Source organism: Oreochromis aureus, linkage group 3 (assembly GCF_013358895.1).
Source record: "Oreochromis aureus strain Israel breed Guangdong linkage group 3, ZZ_aureus, whole genome shotgun sequence".
In the NCBI taxonomy this organism is placed as follows: Eukaryota; Metazoa; Chordata; class Actinopteri; order Cichliformes; family Cichlidae; genus Oreochromis; species Oreochromis aureus.
This window is the reverse complement of record NC_052944.1, coordinates 89,196,997-89,217,217: the sequence shown is the minus strand read 5'-3', so window position 1 is coordinate 89,217,217 and position 20,221 is coordinate 89,196,997. Positions and strand designations below refer to the sequence as shown.

At 40.6% G+C, this 20,221-nt stretch overlaps 1 protein-coding gene and 1 long non-coding RNA gene across 4 annotated transcripts in view; both read right to left on the bottom strand.

The window, feature by feature from the left end:
* LOC116320990 (nuclear factor 7, brain-like) overlaps positions 1-3,271 on the bottom strand; it is a 1,074,516-nt gene extending 1,071,245 nt beyond the window's left edge. For all 3 annotated transcript variants that reach the window (XR_005611861.1, XR_005611858.1, XR_005611859.1), the window contains exon 1: positions 3,152-3,271. The gene's annotated coding sequence lies outside the window, so the exon portion shown is untranslated. The remainder of the gene's footprint in view (positions 1-3,151) is intronic.
* A 5,276-nt stretch (positions 3,272-8,547) lies between these two features.
* On the bottom strand, positions 8,548-18,838 carry LOC120438447. The gene is made up of 3 exons (XR_005611916.1): positions 18,689-18,838; positions 18,534-18,586; positions 8,548-8,746 (listed from the first exon to the last, which is right to left on the bottom strand). It is a non-coding gene; the product is annotated as an uncharacterized LOC120438447 (long non-coding RNA).
* Between the last annotated feature and the right edge of the window lie 1,383 nt (positions 18,839-20,221).

Below are 20,221 nucleotides of genomic sequence, written 5' to 3'. Positions count from 1 at the left end.
GGTCGGAGTTTTACTGCCGTCCCCTCTTAATTTAACTGTGAGTAACATGTTATGAAGCTTAACTTTAATCACAGCCAAACCGGTTTACTCAGGAACAAATAAAACACTGAAATAAACCAAACATTAACATTTAGAAGTGATCTACGTGACTTATACATCATTTTAACCTCAGTAGTGAAACCTCTATTAATAAAAATAGTGTACATGTACATACGTGTACATACCTTAATAAAAACAAGCAGGTGAGATGTTAGAACGCTTTTATTTCTATTTTAGTGGACACTCAATACTATAGACAGCTCCTGGAGATTCTTTAACCTGAGTAGTGAGAGAAGTCCATGAGAGGGGGAGCGGGGGTTGAAAACGATGTGCCGGGAGTCCGCTGTTGAGTTTTGGACGAAATGCATTCTGGGATATATAGCTGTCCCAAGTCCACACCGATGCATGCTCGATAAAACGGGCAGATCGAGAACACATCCGGGACTTTTTTCGCGTTCTCGGCTTGATGCGCGTTCAATTGGAACAGTACTTGGTCTCCGACTGATGACGTATCACGAGTACACGAGAACGCAAGTACGCACAAGTACGCATATTGAGAAACGCCCAGTATCTTGATGCTATGCCATCTTAAATTAGTCATGTGATTGGTTTACCCTGACTACTTTATTCTTCCTCAGCCAATGAGCAGCACTGCCTGCGTAGCTCCCGGTATGATGAAGACAGCTTCAGCTGTCTATGTGTTGAAAATAGTAACGCATCTGCACAGAATTTTCTTGTTAGTAATGGCATGGCAACAATAGAAATAGTAATTTGTTAGATTACTAGTCACTCAAAAAAGTAACGCCAATAGCAACACCATTATTCCCATCACTGGTGTTGGTGTCACAAAAGAACAGATTACACAAAGTGCATTACTTTTTTCAGCGTTGCTTTAATGTAACATGTGATTGTACTAAATTCAGTAGTTAGATACGATTATGTCATAACAAAGGTACAAAGGTTCTTATTTTTATTCAACAAAAGGACAAGAGCACAATTCTAAAGTGTAAAATGCATAGAGGACAGATGTTCTGTAGACAGATCAGATGTTAGAATTGTATTTCTATTTTAGCAGAAACCCAGACTTTCAATGGTCAGCTGGTGTTTAGAACAAAGTTCAATAAATAACCAAAACTAACCCCCCAAAAATCTGATCGTTTCTGCAGCAGTCATCAGGATGAATATGCTGGTCCAGATATGTCTGCTCCAAGTGAAAACGCACTTCAGTTTAGAATAAAGTGTTACAATATATATATTATAATTTAACATCGAGAATAACGGTGGGTGAAAGAGTCTTTCTTACTGACAGCAGTGAGACATCATGGTAAATGGCCTGCATTTGTATAGCGCTTTACTCAGGACCCCAAAGCGCTTTACACTACATTCAGTCATTCACACACACACATTCACACACTGGCAATGGCAAGCTACGTTGTAGCCACAGCTGCCCTGGGGCGCACTGACAGAGGCGAGGCTGCCGGACACTGGCGCCACCGAGCCCTCTGACCACCACCAGTAGGCAAACATGGGGTTAGTATCTTGCCCAAGGATATTTGGCATGCAGCCAGGAGGCAGCCTGGGATCAAACCACCGACCTTCTCATTAGTGTCTGACCTGCTCTGCCACCTGAGCTACAGCCACCCACCATAGTTAAATAAAACGGTCCAGTTATGAAGCTTAAATTCAGTCTCAGCCAAAAGGATTTACTCAGGAACAAGTAAAAGACTGAATTAAAGAAAAATAAAAACAAGTTAGAAATCATCTAGATGAATTCTGTCATGTTTCACTCCCACTGAGTGGCAAAGCCCAGAGGGGGTTTCTCACCGGGTCAGGTCAAGCTCAGACATATCCAAAAAATGTCAGAGCACTTTTGTAAATGCTGTCCATGTCTTAATGTCCTAATGAATCAAAATATATTTGAAGTTTGCACATTTGCATTCTTGCTTAAGAGCATGTAAACACAAACATTGATTTTGTGTCACAGAAACAATAATATTTCCAACTCTACAGTTTTAGCTGCTGTTATGTGTAATTGCTGCTTTTTGAGTTTCAGATGAAAGGCATTCTGACATGCTTGGCTGCACAAAGCACACACACAAGTCACGGCCAATGCTTGCTTGACTGAACAAGAACACAGAGCATTTTGAGCATACTTGACTTAATGCATACTTTGAAGTGAAGCAGTGCAGGTGACTAGAGATGGCAGGATACCACTTTTTTTTGTCCGATACCGATATCATAAATTTGGATATCTGCCGATACCGATATGAATCCGATATAGTGTGTTTTTTAATCAAACTGTTTTTTTAATATCTTGCTGCATTTTGTATAAGTTCATACTCAAGTTTAAATAAACAACAACACTAAAGCTATTCTGTTATACCTGTATGTAAAAAATACACTGCGCCCAAAATATTTCACAGTTCAGCAACACTGATCAATCTTCTTCCCAAAGGAAAAAGTACTATAGCTTACTAGGGTATATTAGACTTAACAGTTACTATATACCGTAATGGACTTCTATACATTTTACATCAGATTAAAACTTTAGTTGTAAGATTCGGATAATTATTTATTAAACCTCGACATTTTAAATGAGAATAAGAAAGAAAAGTATGTCTTTGTGCCCCCTTTTCCCTGTTAATGCCCTATCGGCCCCCCTGGCTAAACTTTGCTAGATCCGCCCCTGCACAGTTACCAGCCGTCAGCTACTTAGAAAAGGATCCTGGTCTAGAAAGTAATATTAAATAAATTCTAACAACAGCTTATCAAGCTTAAACGTGCTGCTGTTGTTCAGCCGCTGGTTTCCTCTTTCTGGTGCAAAGTGGGCCAAAAACAAAGAAGAGAGACGGACTCACGACAGAAAAGCCGATCAGCTGATCATTAAGCAGTTTCACGATTGAAGTAGCAGCAGGAGAGAGAGAGGCAGTCGCTCCATATATCGGTTGTTAAGCTTAACGTGGGAACGCTTTACAAACATTCAGAGATGAACTTACACACTTGCTTTACTTCTCTCTGGGATAACTTCCTCGGAGATTAAATGCCGGATTGCTAGCGAGGCTACTGTTAGGACCCGGTTCAAAAGCCGCAACATAAAAAAGGAGATGAATACCAGAGTGTAGGCGAGAAGAGGTTTTATTAGTGATGGCCCGCTTGAAGCTGACGCTCCGGAGCGTGTGTCGAAAAAAACAACACACTGGTTCAGAAGCACTGTGTCGAGGCTTGCTTCGTTTGGCAAAAGTCACGTGACCAGTGACGTCCGAAGCTTCATTACGCACGTAACTGCTTCGGTACCTGATTCAAATGGAAGGAAGTGAATCATTTGCGGGATTTGTGGAGTGTTTTGATGGTGGCAGATAGCGAACCACTGATCATTCTACTGAGAGATTTGGTTCTGTTGTGTGGGAGTATTTTGAGTTGATTCTGGTCGGTGGGTTTTCCAGCTTTGTGTTCTGGCTGTTTGCTTTTGTTTTGTGCGTGTTTATTTCATCTGAAAACGGGAAAAACTTAAAATGTCAAAAATCTGCTTTTCATAATATAAATATCATTAAATAACTTTAGAAAAACTTCCATTTGACTCGTAACATTTAATGTTATACAAAGATATATTTTATTTAAAAAATAATCTTAAAATGTTAGTCTACAAAATGTGCAGCAATTTAATTTATTTATTCTCTTTAGCTGATAGTTTGTGCAGCCATAACTGCATCTCTACCAGTTTTTCTGCACTCCAGCCTCTTCTGTGCCATGTGAAGGGATTTTCCTTAAGGCAGGAGAAATTAGGAACAAGTTCGGCCATCGTACAGTGGAACAAATTCTCTTCTCAAATAAAAATGAAAAAGGGTTACGTTAAATGCATCATGGTTTTAATTTGAAAGTTCATAAGCATTTCCTTTCCATTTCATAATCAATTCTACCCCAGGTCAAAAATATGTATAGGAAAATTTCCCTAATATAATATTATTTATAAATATACCCGTCTAGCGATTAATTGCATAAGTACATGGAGGCAGGACCTCACAGCAGAAGCATACTCCATAATGTGCATTATTATATGTATGTTATATGTAACGTGGTATTTTTCAATTATTGAATTTACCAACATCAAGAAGTCACAAGCAAAGAAAGACCACACCATGGTGCATGTTCAAACAAGGAAAGTTTACTGGTCAAAATTATTTATTAAACAAATAAACTACATTTTTAACACCAAAAAATACGCGTTCAAAGCAACACAACAGAAGCCCAATATCACACAGAATTCCGCTCTGTAGAGTGAGCAATCATTATGAAGGAGTTGGTTTTATTTTGTGGATTCAAGCTGCTCTTCATACTCTTGGCCACCAGATGTCACCAGAGAGGACTGTGTTGAAAAGCTTCGAGTAATGAACCGTTTTTCAATACAAGCTTCAGTGCTTCAGAAAGCTTCATTTGGCCATCACTAGGTTTTATCTTAAAATGGAATACCAGGTTGGCTAAAATGGCTGGTGCCACCAAGGCAAAGACAAGTGAGCTCTCTGGGAAGCTTGCCTCAGGTATGCTTTTATCCACACCTGACTAGGTGTGGCCAATTAGCACCAGCTGAAAACACTGAGATGATTAGGGGCTGCAGAGGGACGTAACAGCTACAAATACACACAGCCGCTCTATCACGTGACGCACACTGCTCCGACGTGCTACGGTTATGAGCCGAGTTACGCCATGTCGCAAGTTTTCTCAGGTGCTTTTTTGATATTTAATGGATCGGATTACATTTTTTATTTCTCGCCGATATCCGATCCAGTAATTTAGGTCAGTATCGGACCGATACGTAATATCGGATCGGTCCATCTCTACAGGTGACTGGTGTTTCACAAGTACACACAAGTACACCTACTGAGAAACGGCCTGTGGTTAAAGTGTTAGGTGGATTCTTTTACATTGTGAGAGAAACCAGCAGTTTATTATTAACAGGTTAAATGCCATGTCTTATTTAGTATTTACATGGATGTTAAAATCACCTCCAATCATTATTTTCATTTCATTTTTAAGTGAATATTAATGTATTGATTACTTAATAAATTATAAAAAATAATAATAATATTATTATTATTGGTCCCTGCAAAACCTGACACTTTGAAGATCAAAGTCAATGGTGACAATAAACAAAATAAGTAAGCTAGTAAACATGATCAACCACTACAGCTATGACAACTCTATAATTTTGAACATCTTTAACATTTTCTTCAAGCATGTTAGCAATTTTGAAAAGTTGCTGCCATACTGCAGTTTACTGCCATCTTATGGCCACAGTTCATTATTGATGTTGCTCTGCAGAGTGTGTACCCTGGACACCTCCTGGTTTTTAAACTATTCAGCAAGAATGGTTCCTAAACTGACCCTTTCATTTCTTACTCATAATGTTTACAAAAACATTTGATATTTTCAGTGGTTGATATGTAATTTTATAAATATATAAATTGTATAATAATTGTAGATTTTATATAAACTGTATTTTTAATTATGCAAAACTGTAATTTTATAGGCATTTATTATGTGAACAGAGAAGATACAAAAACTATAAAATACAATCAGTGAAATTATACTTTAAAAAAACATTTTTGCCTAACATTTGATTACTTTCCATATTTACACAACAAATCTGTTAATTAGTAAACAAAGTTGTGTGAAGACACATACAGTGGCACTCGCTCACTCTCTCTCTCTCACACACCACAAGAAAATTGTTGATTTGTGTATCAGTGTTTTGCCATATTTTTCTGCTGCAGGTGCTGGGTTTTTTGGGGGGGGGTTTGTATTTCTTTGTGCGTTTCTTCTAATAGATGCAACAATTTGTGATACAATTTTTATTTTTTCCCCTGCCCCTCAGCTTAGACATCCTACACATATACTGTAATAACTAAAATAACAGTAATAGAAAGACAAAAAAGAAATGCAAAATGTGTTTGTACTGGATCTTAATTCTTATTGCAAAAGCTGGCATACAAGAAAGGTTTAATTTTGCCTCATTGCATAGAAAATTTAGATATACATTCAGAGCATTGTATCTGTGAAGGTTCTCAGTCTTCCGGGTCATTGTAGTCTAACGAGCTTGGAAAGAAAAGACTTCTTTAAGTTGTTTGAAGACATTTCACCTCTCAGGGTCAAATGGTGGAGAGTCCCAGATTTTTCACAATGAGTTCACCCGAAACCTTGGCTGATTGTGACCTACACCGTTTTCACAGCTTGGGTCATGTGATTAGGTAGAGGATCATTAAGGGGTCCTTTCTTGGCGGAATACTCCAACAGGGCATACATTATGGGACTGTCCACCATTTGACCCTCGAATTGAAGAAGCTTCTCAGATTTATTATTTATTTATTTTTCTTCTTAAATTTATGCACCTGCCTGATTTTGTTTAAACAATTATTGCAGACTTTCTGTAAATCCAGTAAACTTCATTTCACTTCTCAAATATCACTGTGTGTGTCTCCTATGATATATTTAACTGACATTTTTTATTGTAACAACCAATGATTTATACAGGAAAATAATGACTATTAACAAGGTTGCCCAAACTTTTGCATCCCACTGTATGTCTACACCTGTAATGTTTCATACTGATTATTTTTTTCACATACAATTACAAAAAGAATAATTTTTTTTCCTGTAATTCCTTTTTTTTATGAATGAGGACAACTGAACAGTGAATAATTAAAACTGACATTTATTTATAAGGTAAGATTGGGAACATATCATGAAATCACTTGTTAAAATTACTTACACTGCAGTATGTCACCTTCTCTCTAAAAAATACTCAAAAGTTACTGAAAAATACTAACTTACAACAAATAGGGTCATTTGTTTGTTCATATCTATATAACCTCAAATTAAATATTTACATTTACAATACCCTTTTCTTCCAAATGATAAAAGACAACAAATCATAATAATTAACAACAATAAATTATTCTAACTGGTTTTCTGTTCAAGCCAAATGTGTTACAAAGGGTTCAAAGTGGATCCACCAAACACTTTTATTATGTATCAACAAATTTGAAATTTAATCTTACTACCAGATATAAAGTTTCATAAAATTATTGTTGTCTACTACATATGCCTGCTATATTTATATATAAAGTATAAAAGTATATATATATATATATATATATATATTTATATATAAAGGGTTCAAAAATGGTCAGCCAAACACTTTAAAAAAAATTTTATCATTATTATTATGTATTAACATTTTTGAAATGACTTTAATCTTGCTACCAGATAAAGTTTCATTAAATTCTTGTTATATAGCCTGCTATATATATTTCAAATCATTTAATGTGACAGGAGTTCCATTCGTTTACATTAACCAGTTATAATTTATTAGTCTGAGGTTTGTACTCACTCTCTGAGTAACAACTCTCTAAATCATTCTCCAATACATTCAAATCTGAACTTTCTTTTCGACTGCGTGTATTATTGCATTTTGTCAGTGAGGGAACAAGTACGTAGAAGTACATCAATAATTCAGGAAACAACATTAAAAATATCATCATCCTCAACTCGTCTACTCTGCTGACACTGACACCGTCAATGGCAACACCTTCACTTCTTCACGAGTGCGAATATATGGAAACATCTTCTCAGTGAAAGTGTGTGTGAAGGTGTGTGTGTGTGTGTTAGTATCAGGATCAGAGAACGACAGCTTTCCTCTGTTCCAGTTCAGATTCACTCTGATCCTCTGGAGCTTCTTCTCTACTGAGAGAGCAGTGGGTGGAGCTGATGGTGACAATGCTAAGTATTTACCTTCAAATAACTCTATTCTCCATAATCCAGACCATAACTCTCCCTTCCTCTGCACAGACTCTGCTAACACACCCAGGTCCCAATATGTACTGTCTCCTACATCAACATCCCAGCTGTGAGTTCCTGAGTTAAAGCCCTCAGAGCCCAGGACAGAGTAGAACCAATTAGTTCTCTCTGGATTATCAGGAAGCTGCTGCTTCTCTCCACCATATCTTGCACTGGTCAGATCTTCAGACAGGATGAGTTCTGGATGAGCAGTGTTTGGGTCCAGAATGACAGGAGTGTAGGAGACCATGTACTTCATGTTGTTCCAGATGTTGAAGGTCAGGTTGCCCAGGTGTTTGGCCTGGTCTATCAGAGCTCCTGAGGGCAGCTGTGGATCATCCAGCAGGGGGCAGCACTGGACTCTTTCCACTGCAGCCTTGTAGTTGTGCAGGAATGAGACGTCTTCAGCTCTCAGCTCCTCCTCTGTGGCTCTGACTGTGTCTGACAGAGGTGCTATCTCTCTGCTCAGAGCCTCCATCTTCTCCTTCATCATCCCACTCTTCTGCTCCTCTTCCTCTCTCAGTGCAGCCAGCCTGGCCTCCTCTTCCTCTGCTAGAAACTGGTGAAGCTTCTTAAACTGCTCCTTAATCTGCCTCTCTGTGTGTCGGGCCTGGACCTTAATGTGTTCTGCTGTTTGACCAAACTTCACTTGAACTTCTTCACAAACCTTTAACTTCTTCTTTAAGGGCTCCAGAGTTTCCTGAAGTTCCTTCTTGTGTTGTTGTGCAGCTTCATTGATGGGTCTGAATCTGTGATTGGTGTGTTTTTCTGAGACATAGCAGACGAGACACGCTGGCTGCTGATGGTCCAGACAGAAGAGTTTGAGTTTCTCAGAGTGCAGACTGCAGAGAGCCTCTGAAGCTCTCTGATCTCTCTCCTGTAAGAACAAGGAACACATAGCAATATGAGTACATAATTTTTTCCACTTATTTTTTTTTCCGCTGAATTGCTTTATTTAGATACACTGTAGGGTGTACCTTACACTACAATGTAGACCCTACAACAACAGAAAAAACCCAACAGTCATATGACCACATATGAGCAAATGCTTTGGCAATGGTGGGAAGGGAAAACTCCCTTTTAACAGGAAGTAAGCTCCAGCAAAAAGAGGCTCAGGGAAGGGCGGCCATCTGCGACGACCGGTTGGGGTGAAGGGAGAAAGACAGGATAAAAGGCAACTGTGAAAGAGCGCCAGAGATTAATAAGAACTAGAGCTGGGCGATATAAGATTTTTTCATATCACGATATGTTTTTTTCATTTCAGGCAATAACGATATATATCACGATATAAGCCAAATAACTATATTTGTAAGATTTAAATGTGCCGTTGCTCACAAGTAAAATGTGAAATAATTAGCAGCTTGTTTTAATTAAAATATTTATTTCCCATAATAAGTTCAACAGGGTAGATGTACTTAAGGAACATGAGCAAGGGCGTAGATTTGGCATGGACGGAAGGGACATGTCCCCATCAATATCCAGCGATTATTGAATTGTCCCCACCAATAATTTGATCTCTTCCAGTTAAGAAAAACAAAACCGATAGCAAGAAAAAAAAAAAGATCTGTCAACGTCTCAATCACCTAGCGGTGCACAAAGAGTTAAATTACGTTCTCTACAGGAGTCCTACATCATGTGACAAATATGGCCAATGTGATTGGCTGTGCCTTTCAGAGAGCTCTGTTTAGTTTTAGCAGTGGCAAGCCTGCGCTGCGAGGACCTGCAAGGAAGAGAGGAGGATGGCAGCAAAAAGAAAGAACCTGGATATAAGAAAGTATTTTTCAAATAAACCTGTAAGTCACTTAAAGTCAAGTTCACTCATAAAATGTGTCCATCATAATAACGTTACAGGCTATGCTAGGCCATACATGCCAACACTCATGATTTTTCCGAGAGAATCCCGAATTTCAGTGCCCCTCCCGAAAATCTCCCGGTGCCACCATTCTCCCCAATTTCTCCCCATTTTCCACCCGGACAACAAAATTGAAAAACCATATCCCAGATTGGCCCAGCTAATTCCAGTTTCCAACAATAGCTACTATTACTGCAGCTACTTAGTTTTAATATTACTCTTATTACTTTTTCTGGGTCATAAAATAAACTTTTAACATATTTTCAGGTGAGAATGTAGCTGTGTAAACTTCAAATATCTGAGCCGACGAGAACAGCAAACTCTGGGCACATCGTTTTCAAACCGCCGCGGTCTTTCGCTAAAGTTACTTAAATAACTTAAACATGTTATTGTTTGGCCTTTTTCAGTGTTTTATTTGTTCGTGAGTAAATCGGTTTGGCCCACATCAGTCTAAAATTGTATGTAACCATGAATAACGTGATGCCATGTCCACCAGGAGAGACTGGACAGTATAGATGTAAAACAAATATGCCAGCAGTTTATCTCAGCTAATGAGAGGAGAAGGCATGTGTTTGGCTGCTTCACATAGTGGACATTAAGTTGTTGTGTGGGGCACCAGTAGTCCATGTCTGTTGCTGTAACAGTAGTTCATGTTTAGAATAAAAAATCCCAGCTCACTGATTTGATAGGGGCAATACTGTGCCTAAAATGTTGCATAATTTTGGTAAGAGATCTTTTACTTTGTGGTAATATTAGATGAGTAGTTTTGTATAAGAGATGTTGGTGTACTATAACTGAAGTAATGTTGTTAAGTCCTTAAAGTCATATTCTTTTATTGTCATGACTGTATTTGAAGCTATTTTTATTTTTGTATGATACCTGATTTATATGGAATATGGCTGAAGTAAACTAAAGTCTAAAATACTCAGTCATTTGTATGATAGTAATTTAACATTATATAATTCACATATAAAACTATGAATTGTGATTTTAAATGGTTTAAAAGCATGTAGAATAGGATATGTAGGCAAGTATATTTCTCCTCTTTTTATTAAGAAACAAAGACAAAAAGAAAAAAAAAAGAAACAGGGCAGGGTTCGGTGGTTGAATCATCCGTCCCCACCAATGCCAAAACCAAATCTATGCCCTTGAACATGAGACTTCAGTTTCAGATAAATAAAGGCAAATATTGCAAACTACACAAAAGGCAGCCGCTAAAGCGTTTAAGTTTCAAAATAGAACAAACAAAACAGACCACTAAATTGTCAATTCCACTTAGAAACAAAATATTAATTCTAAAAATAAATCTTAGGCCGTTTTACAGAAGAACAGACAAAATTGACTAACTTTTGTCAATATCAAATAAACTGAGAACTAAAAGGAAATTCTCAATCTCTCCTTGTTGTATAGCTTAGCTTTTCAAACAGTTTTAACAGTTACTTTAGTTTGACAAAAGCCGAATGACGAATTAGCGCTTTCAGTCAGAGATTGAGCATGCACCGCTTTATTGTATTTCCAGACTTGCTTTCGGCACAATTTACAGTGCGCGCTACTCTGTTTTTTGTCAGACTTGAAATAGCCTTCACACTACGGAACTTCTGTGGCCCTTCTGTTCGACAAGCTCTCCGGCATTGGTACCATCATCTGTTTTTTCTTCGGTAACCTTCGCTCACGCTCTCGGTTGAATTTTCTCTAGTCGGCAAACTCATTTCCTTCATTACCTGGGCAGCCCGGCTGCAAAACAAAACACATGTGCGCCTTGGCACTTGTGCTGTACGTAACAAGTCACGTGACGTGACGCTGCGGCTGTGATTGGTTCGGCTCTGCGCTACTTAATTTGGATTGGCTGTTCTTTTTTTTTTTTAAGAGGACAAGAGAGATGAGGTCTATCGCAATAGTTTAATTTTTCTATCGAGAAAAAGTTATTTCGCAATACATATCGTTATCGTTCTATCGCCCAGCTCTAATAAGAACAAATGATTCAATGCAGAGAAATGTATAAACACAAAGGTGACTAAAGAAGAAATACTCAATGCATCATGGGAATCCCCCAGCAGCCTACACCTATTGCAGCATAGCTAAGGGAAGATTCAAGGTCACCGGATCCAGCCCTAAATACATGCTTTAGCAAAAAGTAATCTGTAAACCCAATTTAATTAAAAACTTCCAGATAACATCTTATTTCATAGTGTAATCTTCACATGCTTCATCCGAAGCACACTCTCTGTTGATTCACTCATTAATTATAGTCATAGTATTAACTCACTGTGTCCTTAGGGATTCCCTAGCTTAGCTCGTAGCCAAGTCACTAGCGGCATGGCCTCTTCACCTGTCCTTGTGCACTTTCCTGTTCAATGTGTCAGATATTTAGTTACTCCTCAGCCTTCTTTAGCAATAATAATGCTTGTAAGAAATGCAGCATATTTGCAACTCTGGAGACCAGAATGACTGAATTGGAGACTGCTTCAAACGCAGGAAAAACCTATAGCTTGCCAGGCCATTGTAGCCAGTGCAGCCGATGGTAACAGCTGCTTGGCTGCTTGGCAGCTTGTCCCGAGGAGCCCGGAAACCAGCTGGGTGATGGTGAGCAGCAAGAATAATCCTAAACAGAAGCTCCGGTAAACTACCAAAACGTTCATGTGTCTAACCGTTTTTCCCCACTCGGTGACACACCAGCCGGGGGTCAAATTCTGGTAATTGGCAACTCTGTTCTCAGACATGTGAAGCTAGAGACACCGGCAACCATAGTCAATTGTCTTCCAGGGGCCAGAGCAGGCGACACTGAGGGAAATTTAAAACTGCTAGCATAAACGTAAATTCAGGGAGCAGTTTTTAGCACAAGCTTATTAATCAACCAAAAATTAATATTTAATTTAATTCATTTGAAAGCCAAATGCTCAGCCTTATCCACCGTAGCTGCAAAACTAAAAAAACAAACAAAAGTCTTATTTGTGATCATCTATCGCTCACTTGGACTACCATCAGCGACCCCCACAACTAGATCTCACCCACAGTGGAAACATGGTGGTGCAAGAGGAAACAGAAGAGGGGTAAGTGCGGAGTAGACTAACGGCTATTCCACACAAATCCGCTATTCCAATCATTGTATTGTCCAACATGTGCTCACTGGACTTACTTCGATCCACTTTGAGGTCACTGAGGAAGTGTTGTGGCTCTTCATCTTTGTGGAAACTTGGCTTAACAATAACATTCACAACAGCACCATTCAACTCGACTGGCTAACATGCTTTTGAGCAGTCTAAGGAGCTTAGAAGGACAAGCATCAGGACTTCTTTAGGTTGCTTGAAGACGTTTTACCTCTCATCCGAGAACCTTCTTCAGTTCTAGGGTCAAATGGTGGAGAGTTCCCAGATTTAAACCCAGTGGGAGTTTCCCCCCAAGGAGGGTTAGGGTTAGGGTAATGACGTCCTGAACTTCACAAAAGGGACTTTTACGATTTGAGAAAAAATTACTCTTAATATATAATCTTCTTCTGGCCTCTGACAATGGACTCATCTCTGTGCTTGTCCTGCTAGACCTCAGTCCAGCGCTCGATACTGTTGAACATAATATTCTATTAGAGTGATTGTTGTAAAGACGTCTCTCCAGAAGTCTTATACAGCCACTTATAGAAATAATTACTGCCCCAAAACTAAACCTAAAGCCGGCGCAAATACACCCTATGTTGCAGGCCTGTTTGATGCCCTAGAATGTAGCAATGCATAGAGATCTCCAAACCCTAAGTTCTTCACTCAAAATGCAAAGAAATAAATGAACTCAGTACCTTGTAAAATGTCCAACTCCTGCCAGATTACTCCAGGCAACAGGTTGTCTCCAATTCAAAGTACGCATCAAGCCAAGAACGCAAACTCACCAGATGTGGTTCTGATCTGGCTCTGAGATCTGAGATCTGGCTCTGCCCATTTTATCGAGCATGCATTGATGGTGACTTGTGTGGACTTGGTACAGCTAAATAACCCAGAATGTATTTCTTCCAAAACTCAAAAGCGGCAAGGGCGGAGCAGCTTAATTAAAAACTTTTAAATATTACTCTTTCTTCTTCTTCCTAGCGGTTTATATTCCGCAACGCAGGGTCCGCTATCTTGCATGCCTTCCTCCACTTCTTCCTATCAAGGGCGTCTTCTGGTGTAACATTCACAGCCTTCATATCATCCTTGATTCGGTCCATGCAGCGCTTTTTTGGTCTTCCTTGCGGCCTGTTTCCATCCAGATCTAATTGCTGGGCTGTCTTTGCAATGGAATTTTTATCACTACGGACAACATGGCCGTACTATCGGAGCCTCACCTCTCGCATCTTGTCTGTGATCGGTGTCACTCCCCATTGTTTCCTGACATCTTCGTTCCTCGCTCGGTGAAGTCGTGTGAGACCCAGAGGCCACCTCAGCATCTTCATCTCCATGGTGTGAAGAGATTGTTCATGTTTGGTCGTCGCTGGCCAGCACTCTGACCCGTAGAGTGCCACTGGGCGCACAATCGACTTATAGATTTTCGCCTTAAGATAGATTGGCATTCTCTTGTCACACAAGACTCCACTCACCTGATGCCACTTCATCCACGCTGTGTTGACATGGAGTTTGGCGTCTGGTAGAGTTTCACAGTCCGAGGTGACAAGAGACCCAAGGTACTTGAATTGGGCAACTTTAGTCAGCGGCTCACTGTCGATAGTGATGGTACTGTTAGTCTGGGGGCCGCATTCAAGGTACTCAGTCTTCTTGATGTTCAGGCGCATGCCGTTTTCGGAGAGCCAGTCTTTCCATGCTTGTGTTTGGGTTTGCAGGGCTAGGCAGTTTTCTGTTTCTGATAGGCACATATCATCTGCATACAGGAGGCTCCATGGATGTGGTGATTGCAGATCAGCTGTCGCGGTGTCCATACAGAGAGTGAACAGCAGGGGCGAGAGGGCCGAGCCCTGGTGGACGCCAACGGTAATCGGGAAGGCTGGTGATGTTCCGCTGAACATCGGACCTCGCTTGTGACATTACGGTAGAGCAGCTGAGTCCATTTCACATAAGCTTCCGGGGCACAATGAGTTCGTAATGATCGCCAAATCAGCTTGTGGGGGACCCTGTCGAATGCCTTTTCCAGATCCAGGAAGACCATGTGCACCGTCTTGTTCTTTTCCCGGTGCTTTTCCATCAGCAAACGGGCTGCGTGTATGGCATCTATAGTTCCCAAAATCCTACAATCCCTTGACACAGCCCTTAACAAAGCCGCATTGATTCGGGGTGATTGTGACCAGTTGACGAATCCGATTTTCCAGGACATGTTCGAAGATCTTCATTGCATGGCAGAGTAGAGGAATTGGTCGATAGTTGGTGCACTCTGTAATGTCTCCCTTGCACTTCCAGATGGGCACTGTGATGCTCGATGTCCAAGCTCAGGGGGGTTTTGTCTTCAACCGTGATATGGTTGAAGAGTGCCGCAAGGTATGTTGTACCCTGGTCGCCCATCATCTTCCAGATTTCAGCTGGGATGTCGTCCAGTCCTGTGGCTTTGGTGTGACAGGCCCTGCGACTGGGTCCGCGGGCGGGATAGGCGGATGTGTAAATTCTTCATTGCTGATTCCAGCGAAATAATCTGACCAGCGCTGAAGGATGTTCCGGGGGTCTTGCAGAACCTGCCCGTCGGCTCCCTTGATTTGGACAACATGGTTCATATCAAAGTCCTGCTTCTCGCGGTGGCGGGCTTTGGCAAGTCGGTAGATGTTATTGGCCCCCTCTGGGGTTTGGAGCTGGTCATAAAGATCTTGGTAGTGTCGTCTTTTTCCGGAGGCCACTGCCCTCTTTGCTACCGATTTCAGCAAGCGGTATCGGGTGAGATCTTCATGCGCTCGCGATCTCCACCAAGTCTTATAGGCCAGCTTCTTCGCTTTTATTGCTTTTTGTACCTCCTCATTCCACCACCAGACCTGTTTCTCAATGTATTTTCTGCCTAGTTTTGTTGAACCAACGGTGTCCTCCGCAATGTTGTGAATGCGCTCCGCCGCTTCAGTGTTTACTGCAAGTGAGAGGAGCATAGTTGTCAGTTTCTCCTTGTGCTCCTTCGCCTTCCACCATTTGAATCGTTTTGGTCCTGTCCGGCATCTGGGCAGCTTTGGCTTGGCAATCTTCGTATCCATGACAAGTAGATGGTGCTGGGGAGCTACGGATTCATATGGAATTACTTTGGTGTCCATGACCTGTTTGAGGTCTCGCCACCGAACCATCCAATAGTCGATCTGAGTTGCATGTCCGCCGCTGGTGTAGGTAGGTGGCTAGGTGTGATGGCCGCTTCTTAAAGAATGTGTTGGTAACGGCCAGATCGTGCGCCGCTGCAAAATCGAGGATACGTATTCCATCATCATTCCTCACACCGAGGCCTTGTCCCCCATGGCACTGTGGGTAGCCGCCCCTGTTCGATCCCACGTGGCCGTTCAGATCGCCTCCAATTAGAATGTGTTCATCCGGGGCAATGGTCCGTATTAAATATTACTCTTTCTGGGTCACAAAATAAACTTTTAAGTTATTTTCAGGTGAGAATGTAGCTGTGTAAACAAAAACAGCATGGTAATAAGTAGAGATCAGATTATATTTTAAATATTTGTTCAGTTCTCTTCCAAACCCCAGCAGCTGTCGGTTGGTATTTTTGAGTGTCCACTAAAATAAAAATAAAAACGTTCTAACATGTCACCTGTACATGTACACTGCTATTTAGTAATGGAGAGATTTTGCTACTGAGGTTAAACATGATATACAAGTCACTTAGATCACTTCTAAATCTTAATGTTTGGTTTATTTCAGTGTTTCATTTGTTCCTGAGTAAATCGGTTTGGCTGAGATTAAAATTAAGCTTCATAACATATTCATCACGGTTAAATTAAGAGGGGACAGCAGTAAAAACTCTTGACCTGTGACATCATCAAGTACGCTGGTGTTCCAACAGGACTCGTGTACTTAAGAATTGAGAAAGGACCAGAGTGACTATCTAGAGTCCGTCTGTCGTTATGCAATCCGGTAACGATCCTCTGCAGCTTTAAGTTCCACAAAATTAGGGAAATGGCAGTCTACATGCCATAGTATTCCAAGTGAACGGCTGGGTTAGCCTCACTCTAATTCAACCTGGTCTGTAAGTCTGACATCATTAACCATGTCTGGGCCCAAACTCTGCTGCAGGTCCCAAAGTCGAATGATCACTGTACCATTACTGAGAGTTGAAAAACTGTTCTTTCAGCTTTAATAAAATGATCAGTGTTGCTGCTCTATCAGGTGTAACAATTAAGTTTAACATCCAGGCATCCATGAAAGAATTTATTAAATTTAACGAAGTTAGAAGTTAGCAGAGAGTTAGCTTGCTAGCTTCCATCCAAATATAATATACCAGGTTGTGACTGAGGGATTTCTGAAACAAATTAAGACGTACACCTCTGTTATCATTTCTGACATAAATGAAGACAGGAAAGTAAACAGCAATGACGTTTTTAGGGTTACTGAAGTTTGGCTAGCTGGTATACAATGATGTGCTATGTGACCGCTAGCGACACAGTTATGTTAGCATAATATAAACAGTAAAGCTGGAGGATGAACGCTAATGAATGCAATCGCTTAATACAATCGCATGGCAGGATGCTGTAAACAGATCAAACTTTATTTAGGAGAACAACTGAGATAATTCACCCACTATATAAGCTTAGTCATAAATATACTGATGCACTGGCTGAGCATTAGTTAAATCATAAGGTTTTAAAAACTGAGCTTTAAAATGATTAGCGGTAATAAAAACAAAGAGGCTGACAGTGATCACTGACTGTTTTTAGGAGCTTGTTGAGATTAAATAGAACAAGATACAAAACATTAAAACATGTTAAAAACACAACAGTCTTATTAAACACAGAGTAGTTTGGGCTCGGAAGCAGGATTCATCACATCATCACTTAAAGACTGAATATTTCCGCCAGCGGCAGGAAACAAAATGAACAGTCCAGCAGCCTTACGCTGAAACGTAACCGTGTCTTGCCACTAGCTTACCGACACAAACTGTGACTTATCTTTACGAAAAGTATAGACTCACTTGCTGGAAATTTATGTAAACAAGCTAACTTCTCCAACTGCCCTATATCATCCACACACCAATCCCCTCACTCTGTGCCACCTTCACAGACCATCTCCTCTTAGGAAAGTACAGTTTAGTTTTCACCAGCAATTTAACAACAAAAGATAGATAACTTATTTTAAAGAATATAAACATATTTTTAATCACTTTACGTGGATTTTTTAAATCCAGGTTACAAAACATATTCATTTAAAAACTGCAATTTTCATTTTCTCAAGTTATCTTTATTTAATATTAACTTATGAGCAGTTCTTGTAAGCCAAGTGTCTCACATGTGTACTCATTTCTCTGACACCACCATCTCTTCAATACAGTCTTTACAGAATTTGTAGCTACATGAAAGAACAATGGAAATGTTACATGGCGTGGCAGACGTGTGGAGTAGGAGAATAGGATGCAACTTTTGATGCGAGTGAGCTTTATTTTGTAAGATGGGTGGAAACAAACAGAAACAGCAAGGCCAGGATAAAGCTTCAACTGGAAAAATCTAACAAAACAAACCTGAAACCAAGAACAGAAATGCAGGGAGACATGGAGAGAAAACACAGAATGACCAGCAACCATGGAACACAGAAACAGAAACCAAAAGACTAGAAAAAATAAACAATGACAAAATCAAAGTTCAATAATGATACAAAAACTCAAAACACTGGGTCACTGACCCAGGACTATAACAGTGAATACTGAAGACCTTGTGACTTACCTGACAGCAGAGATCCTCCTCTGATCTGGAAGCCATTGAGTCTGTGAGTGAAACTGAAAACAGCAGACAGGAAATACAGTGAGACCTGGCTCCCCTCCCCCCTTTACTACCTTTACTAAAACTTCCTTTGTGTTGTGTTTTAATTTCAAACTCACATTCAGTGTGTGGAGCGTCAGCAGCTTGAAGCAGCAGTGTTGGAGTTTTCCACTTTTCTCTCCTGTAGCTGGACTCACTCAGAGGAAGCTGCTAGTTTGGTCTGAACTCAGTCTGATCGTCTGTGCGTCTCTCTTTACTGAAGAAGAAGAACTTCCTGTTTCCTGCTTCGGCACCAGTAGTGGTTTTTGATACGGGCGGTTGCCAAGGGCGGCATCGTGGTGGGGGGGGCGGCATCACGGGCATCGGCAAAAAAAAGAAAAATTGCTCGTACTCATGCTGGCCCGACGTCAGCCAGCGCATATTGGGATCAGCATAAGATATGCATAAGCACATTGGCATAGGCACCGATCGGTTTTCTATCACCCATTTGAGGCTCCAGTAACAGACTAAACTCCAAACAATACATTATGTTACAGATTTTAATATTAATTAGTCAATTGTTGATTTGTCCTGTTCTCATTGTATGATGTATTATGATGGTTGTTTGGTAGCCATTTGCATACAATGCATACTCTCTCTCTCTCTCTCTCTCTCTCTCTCTCTCTCTCTTCATGTGTGTGTTTGTTTCTCTGGCGAAATTCCGACAACAGTTTTATGTTAATGTACAATCCTTAATATGTTTTATGTGTGTGTGTGTGTGGTTGGGGGGGGGGGGGAGACCACAGGGAGTGTTCGCCCAGGGCGCCAAACAGGCTAGGACCGCCACTGTTTGCCGCAGTTGGGTGATGTAAGAATCAGAGCTTTATTCAGAGCTTTATTCACCTTCATCTTATTCATCTCCGGCTATTGAGATGGAATGTTACCTCTCTGATGGGGAAGGAGCCTGACCTGTTGCATGAGGTGTCCACCTCTAAGCATGGCTTGGGCTCTGGAACCAGTCTCCTAGAGAGGAACTGGACTGTTTCAGTCTGGTTGCTGCACTCAGTGAGAGGCAGTGGGCAGGCATGGGTATTCTTGTATGCCCATGGCCTTCTGCCAGTTTGTTGGGGTTTGTCAGCATCGCTCAGAGACATTTCTCATTTTAGAGATGGCGCAAATGCAACACATTCCAAAAAAGTTGGGACATGCAAGTTTAGCATTGGGTCACATCCCCTTTTCTTTTAATTACACATTTTAATCTTTTTGAAACTGAAGAAAGTGTTGCAATTTTACGATTGGAATTTTTGTCTATTCCTGCTGTAAGTAAGACTAGAGCTGTGCATCAGTTTGTGGTCACCATTGTCTGATTTTCCTCTTCACGATGTGCAAAACATTTTCAATGGGAGACAGATCTGGACTGCAAGCAGGCCAGTCAGGGACACGGACTTTGTGTCTGTGAAGCCAGCCTGTTGTAAATTGTGCATAATGAGGCCTGACATTATCCTGTTGAAATACACATAGAGTTGCTAGGAAAAGACAATGTGTTGATGGGAGCATATGTCGCTCCAAAGTTCCCGTGTAAGCCTGTGGTGCCTTCACAAATCTTCCATGCCATGGACACTGATGCACGCCCATTTATCACAAAGGTTTGTTTTTGCATCTGTCTTTGGTAA